Source organism: Hemicordylus capensis, chromosome 3 (genome assembly GCF_027244095.1).
Source record: "Hemicordylus capensis ecotype Gifberg chromosome 3, rHemCap1.1.pri, whole genome shotgun sequence".
NCBI classification, from domain to species: domain Eukaryota; kingdom Metazoa; phylum Chordata; class Lepidosauria; order Squamata; family Cordylidae; genus Hemicordylus; species Hemicordylus capensis.
In genome coordinates, this window is record NC_069659.1 from 242,379,942 (window position 1) to 242,386,046 (window position 6,105).

Sequence of the window (6,105 nt, forward strand, 5' to 3'; positions counted from 1 at the left end):
CCTTCCCCCCTGCCACCGAGCCCCGCTACAAAGGTTCCGCTTGAGAGGGAGAGCTGCGGTAATAGAGGCCTTGGCTCTTTGTTTCTTGGCACTTCTTTTCTGTGACTTGGGGGAGTCTGAGAATAAGGCACTAACCCACACAAGTATTATACACTGACTGACACAACCCAGTCCCAAAAGTGCTTACAGAGATGTAAACCTAATAGGACTTGACTCCCTCGTAGTGAACATAGAGGATTGCAGCTGCTGCTGCTGCACACAAGTAAGTAAATGTGTGTCCAGTAATACTTGCCATTTATATTACTTGGTATTGTAATGCTAAGTATTATTGTAGTACTTGATAGTGGAAATGGTTCCTAAATAAGTATTCCTAAGTAAGTGTAATTGTAATCCTGTGCACGCTTATTTAGAAATAGGGACCATTGAACTAAGGCAGAGGTGGGCCTAGGTACTTTTGGAGCCTGGACCTAAAGCCCTTTGGAGGCCCCTACCCCACCTGTGCTGCAAGTTTAGCATCATTTTTTTTAACATGTAGGTTCTTGTGGGCACAAACCACACCACTCAGGACAGACCAAGGATTTGGGGGCCCCCAGGAGGTGTGGAGGCCCTAGACTAGATGGGCCTTGGGCCTGATCCAGCAGGGCTGTTCTTATGTTTCTTATGAAATCCAGGGATAAGAGTGTCTCTGTAAGTAGGACTCATTTCCAAGTCAACCTGCTGCTCAAAGCAATGGCTGTTATAAAGGTTTGCTGTTTTCCTCTCAGTAGGTTCTCGTGCTTTTAAAAGCTGTGTAAAAAGCAAAAATTCAGCAGGTGAAGCTTCCTCCTTCACTGAACCAACATGCTTCTACAAAGAGGGCTTGAAACAGGTGAATACATAAATGACTTCTACAAAAAGGGCTTGAAACAGGTGAAGAAACGCTGGCAAAAATGTGTGACTCTGCAGGGAGACTACGTGGAGAAGAACTAACTTTGACCACTGCAAGTGACTATTGTATGTTTTTTATTTCATGGTGATAATTAAAACTTTTGGATACCCCCTCGTATCTTTCAGAATAAAATATTATAGAGATTATTATTGTACTCGCATAACGATTGCATAATGAGATATTGATTCTCAAGATATTACACTATTGTATATTCTGTGCAGGTCAAATAGTATGATTTCTCTGTCAATACGATAGTGTGACTTTGAGTGTCATGAACAAGTTGGATGAAGTGGGATATACACATTTATAAATCAATGCAGTAATGGTAGAGTTGCTACTATTGGAAAGATTTTGCTGCCCATATATGATATGACATGGGTTTTTCTGCCCATACATGATACAGTAAAAAGAAAATAAAAATACTTATTTAAATATTTCTTACCTTTTCTAAATAATCCATGCTTGTATAAGGGGCACAATCACTTTCTGCCTAAAAACTAACGAAGCTGAAAAAGCTTAAAGATGAATCTCTTCTTCATTTTTCAGTCCCTCTTCCCATCTCACTTCTTTATTTACACATTTAAATTATTTATACAGTCACAGAGGATCATACCTAATCACAGTGCAAGAGCTAAAAGAAAAACATTACCAAGGCCACATGATATAATGGATGTGTGACCTAGGAACATAGGAAACTGCCATATACTGAGTCAGACCATTGGTCTATCTAGCTCAGTATTGTCTTCACAGACTGGCAGCGGCTTCTCCAAGGTTGCAGGCAGGAATCTCTCTCAGCCCTATCTTGAAGAAGCCAGAAGCATGACCTGTACATGCATAATAAAATGGTTTTGTGACTAGCATGAAGTAATATATTAGGCATGGGAGAAGCACACAGACATAAAAACTGGGTAACATTTTGAACTACTTTAAAGCTTGACTACCCAGCTAGTTAAATGGCAAGGGATGGTGAGCTGAGGCTGATTTTACTAGCCTTTAAATATCACTTTAAAAACCCTAAAAATATTATGATCCTCTTCTGCTTAGGCCCCACTAGCACTTTGGTCTATACAATTCAAATTGCTTTGATGAGGGGCAAATATTCTTGTTCAATCTTTACACAGAAATGAATGGGCTCAGATGTGTTTAACGCCATACATGGCCCCACACTTCCTTGGTGTCTTTTATTATTTCCTACAACACAGAAGGGGATTGAGTACCCAGGTAAGTCTAAGTTTTACATGGAATGAATGAAGATATGTTTTTAATTTTTTTTTGTACAATTGGGCAAATCTATTGTTTGTTTTTAGCAAGTCTTCGTGAGTAATTTCATGGCTTTATCTTTTCACCCAGTGAATATTTGCTGATCACTATGGATGTAATATAGAGATGGTAAACATCACAACTGATTATCTAGCTTTTTAAATTTTATTTTATTTTATTTTTCCAATGTGTAGACTACCCCACACTTCTGCCTCAGGGCAGTTTACAGCAACATATGGGCAGTTTACAACAATGTATGAAAATAATTGTCTGGGTCCTCTGTTTCCCTTGGCCAAACTATCCACAGATACACTTTTTCTGCAAATGGGTGGATGTGACTTTTTCTTCCTAGATTAATATATAGTCAAGTACATGTCTTTTAATTACAAAAAATTGACTTGTAGCATGCTAGTGTGTAGACTAATCCTTAGTTTCTCAAGTTTTTCACATGGACAATAACCATGTATATAGGTAGCACCTTGACACGGTTTTATTTGCCTAAGCTACAGTTATGCAAGTTATGCCAGTGAAGATACAGCAGAATTCAGTGCTGAGCCAGTTGATATTGCCTAACTTCTCCAGTCTCTGATGCAAGATTGTGCAGATCTCTGTGGCTTCTAAGAGTGAAAAAGGTTTAAAAGAGATTCTGACCTTTCCTAACCCTGACATAATGATGTAATCACTTTAGTTGTTCAGCATAGCTGTGCAGGGTTGAGATATGGGCTGAAAATGTTTGCCAAAGGCAGCTGCTATGTCCTGGCTGAGTTGCTCTAAAGCTAAAGTGTGCCATCAAGTCAATTTTGACTCTTGGCACCCACAGAGCCCTGTGGTTTTCTTTGGTAGAATACAGGAGGTGTTTACCATTGCCTTCTCCTGTGTAGTATGAGATGATACCTTTCAGCATCGTCCTATATCACTGCTGCCTGATATAGTACCAGCGGGGATTTGTACCAGTACAAATACTCTGCTAGCACCAGTTCCTTAATGCAGGATCCTGTAAGCTGCTTGCTGAAGGCATTTACATTACCATTTTTGGATTTTATTTATTTTTTTAGTTGGAAAGAATAAGATACAAAAGCACACAATATAAACCCCAACCTTCTTAATTTATATAGTATCTCTAACTTTTAAATGACTTTATATAAAGTATTCACGTCATCTTTTTTCCCTGAGCTGTCACTGAGAAATATAAGCTTACCAAGATTTTTAAAAGACCTTTGGAGATGTGGGAAAGTGGGGTTATATTGGAATATTTCTTACAGCCTCAGTTAACTTTATAACATATAAAATTTTATTGTAACTTTTAATTGAAAGACATAGGAAGGTAGTTACCCATGATCCTTCAATGTGACCTCTGCAGATGTCCATCCGCATTGCTTTGGGGTGAAGTAATGACCACAGTTCTGGGATATATCAGTCATGAAGCAATGATGTGTGGTTTGAAATGTTAATTCTCCAGTCCCATAAAGGAGATTGATAGATGAGGCATAAAATGGTTCCAGATGCTGTGTTTTCCTAACTGTTCAGCTGTGCTCACTTTCCCTATCGCTATAACCTGAAGCTATATTACTGTAAGTAGGCCACCTGCAACTTCCGATTTACCTGCATGTGGAAGAATGCCCTTGAATGTATTTGGAAAACTGTATGTTGCTACTTCATTTTATTCCTGAATGGTTGAAAAAATATTGCCTACGAAGCAGGTAATGTGGTTATATATGACTGGAAATATGCAGAGAAGAATTAATATCGAGAGAGAAAGTTGCATATGGATTGAAAACAATGTATCCACTTAAGAATGTTGAATATACTAGTACGATTGTGTCAGTGTTTTCTCCCACTGATTGATGTACCTGTAAATAACAGAGATTTATTTAAATCATGTTTATGCTGCTCTTCAGATTAACAAAACTCTCAGGGCAATTCAAAAATGGTATAAAACCAGTATCAAGTAAACATATATATACACAGACTCGGCAGAACACTAAAAATCAGCAGTACCACTAACAATCAACAGATTAAAGTCAGCTTAGATGGCATGAAGGAAAGCAAGCATGCTTGGATAATTAAGAAAGAAAGAAAGAAATAAAGAAAGGTCTTTGCCTAGTGCCAAAAAGGCATTGAATTTGGTGCCAAGCAAGTCTCCCTGGGAGAGACACCAGGGGTGGAAACTTATTAACAGTGCTTACACCTTGTCAGGATTGCGCTTTGGCTTTTTAGCCCTCATCTAGTCTGTCACTGACCTTGAACACAGAGTATGTACACCCTTAAGTCTGTCATTATAATCATGGAACCTTCAATTGCTTCATTTTGACATTATGCTTTTCAACAAATTCACACAATGAATTTGAATATGTAGTGTTACTTAGTTCTGCTAACAAGAGGGCTGAATTGGCTTGTGGAGACTGAAATTAAGAGTCTCTTCTCACATTGCTCTTTCCTTCTGCTGCTTCCAATTATGCAGCTTATTTTGAACCATTTGTGTGACGTGCACCCATCTATCCAATTTAAAACTGTTGTTAGCCACTCTAGCTTCTCTGCATAGGATGAGATATAAGATCAAAATAAATAAATAAATCTCACATTTTCCTTTAATGGGCTACACTGGATTAAACCACTGAACAACTAGAATAAATGGTTTGATTCTTGTGGCTTTACTATAATGTTGTGAAGAAAAGCAACAATCATGTAAACCTGTATCTATATTGTTGGTTTTGCTGTTTGCAAATGCAAACTAATGTCCATTTAGTATGGTTTATTATGCAATTTAACAGGATCCTTAATCTATTTTGTTGACATTCCCTAAAAGAGAGTTGTGTGACTCATCTTGTGTTTTGTAAAGTGGGTGGGGGAAATGGAGGGGATGCTGTTAGCAAACAAAATTGGCTTAGAGGATTCTATTTCATTCCACTTGAGAGGCAAACAGTTCATTATAAAGCCCATATATCTTTATTATTCTTGGACATTCTACTTTTACAGGACTTTAAATTTACACTGTGCTTTGCAATCACAGATTAAGTAAGATGTGTTCTTTACCCTGAAGAACTTGCTATATAAATAGCTGCTGCTAAAGGTGACCTGTAAAAGAAAATCCTGAGTTGATGACATTTTGCCCCTAGCAAAGTGAATATACAAAAAATTGTTACTGTTTGCAATATGTTAAACTATAGGTCTGACTTTCAAGTGAAATTCAACAGCAAGTTATTGGATGATTATTTGTTTCACCTGCAGCAGGAGGGCTTAGAATCTACGAAAGATTGTTTGGTTTTGGTCATGGGGAGCTCAGAGATGTTTCTGGTGACAATTTAGGAGTGAAAAGCTACAAGGCTCTTGGTCCTCCCTATTTGCTTTCATGCAATTTCTATTCCTCCTCTCACTTCTTAATTATCAGTGATAGTCCTTTGTGTGCACTCAGAAATACCTATTGATGAGTCAAGGAGATTGGTTTTCAATGGGTGAGTTAGGAGCTTCAATTGGATTGTACTGCTACCTGATCGCTTCTCGACCTAAGGGCTAAGATCAATGAGTTGTCCTTTACTTTCTTTGTTTTAAGTGGAAAAAGAACATGGGAGAAAGGGGATGGGAAAAGGAGTCAGACATACATGGTAAACATTTAATGTGGGTTCCATGTTGTCACTTAGAGTAGAAAGTGGGTGCTGACACTGAAAAAGTTGAAAGGCTGAAGCAAGCTGTAGGCTAGGGGATTAACTGCAGGTCTTCATTCGCATGCTGAATTTGACAAATGGTGAGAAAACCCAGCACTGAATCAATAGTGGAAGAGAATGTGATACAGGCCAAGACCGCTTCTGAGTCCATTCTGTTTTTAGTAATCTACTGTCTCCTCCTAATGCAATTATCATATACTGTAATTAGGCATCTATGAACTTTAGCTTTGCACTAGGTGTGCAATTTTCTCCTGC

The 6,105-nt window shown here is 38.2% G+C and overlaps 1 long non-coding RNA gene across 2 annotated transcripts; it reads left to right on the forward strand.

Moving 5' to 3' along the window:
- The first annotated feature begins 3 nt into the window (after positions 1-3).
- LOC128351571 (uncharacterized) lies at positions 4-2,149 on the forward strand. Of its 2 annotated transcripts, XR_008319874.1 has the most exons (3): positions 4-262; positions 765-993; positions 2,050-2,149. It is a non-coding gene; the product is annotated as an uncharacterized LOC128351571 (long non-coding RNA). The 2 variants fall into 2 exon arrangements; XR_008319873.1 differs by lacking the exon at positions 2,050-2,149 and having other exon boundaries at positions 765-1,364.
- The last annotated feature ends 3,956 nt before the right edge of the window (positions 2,150-6,105 follow it).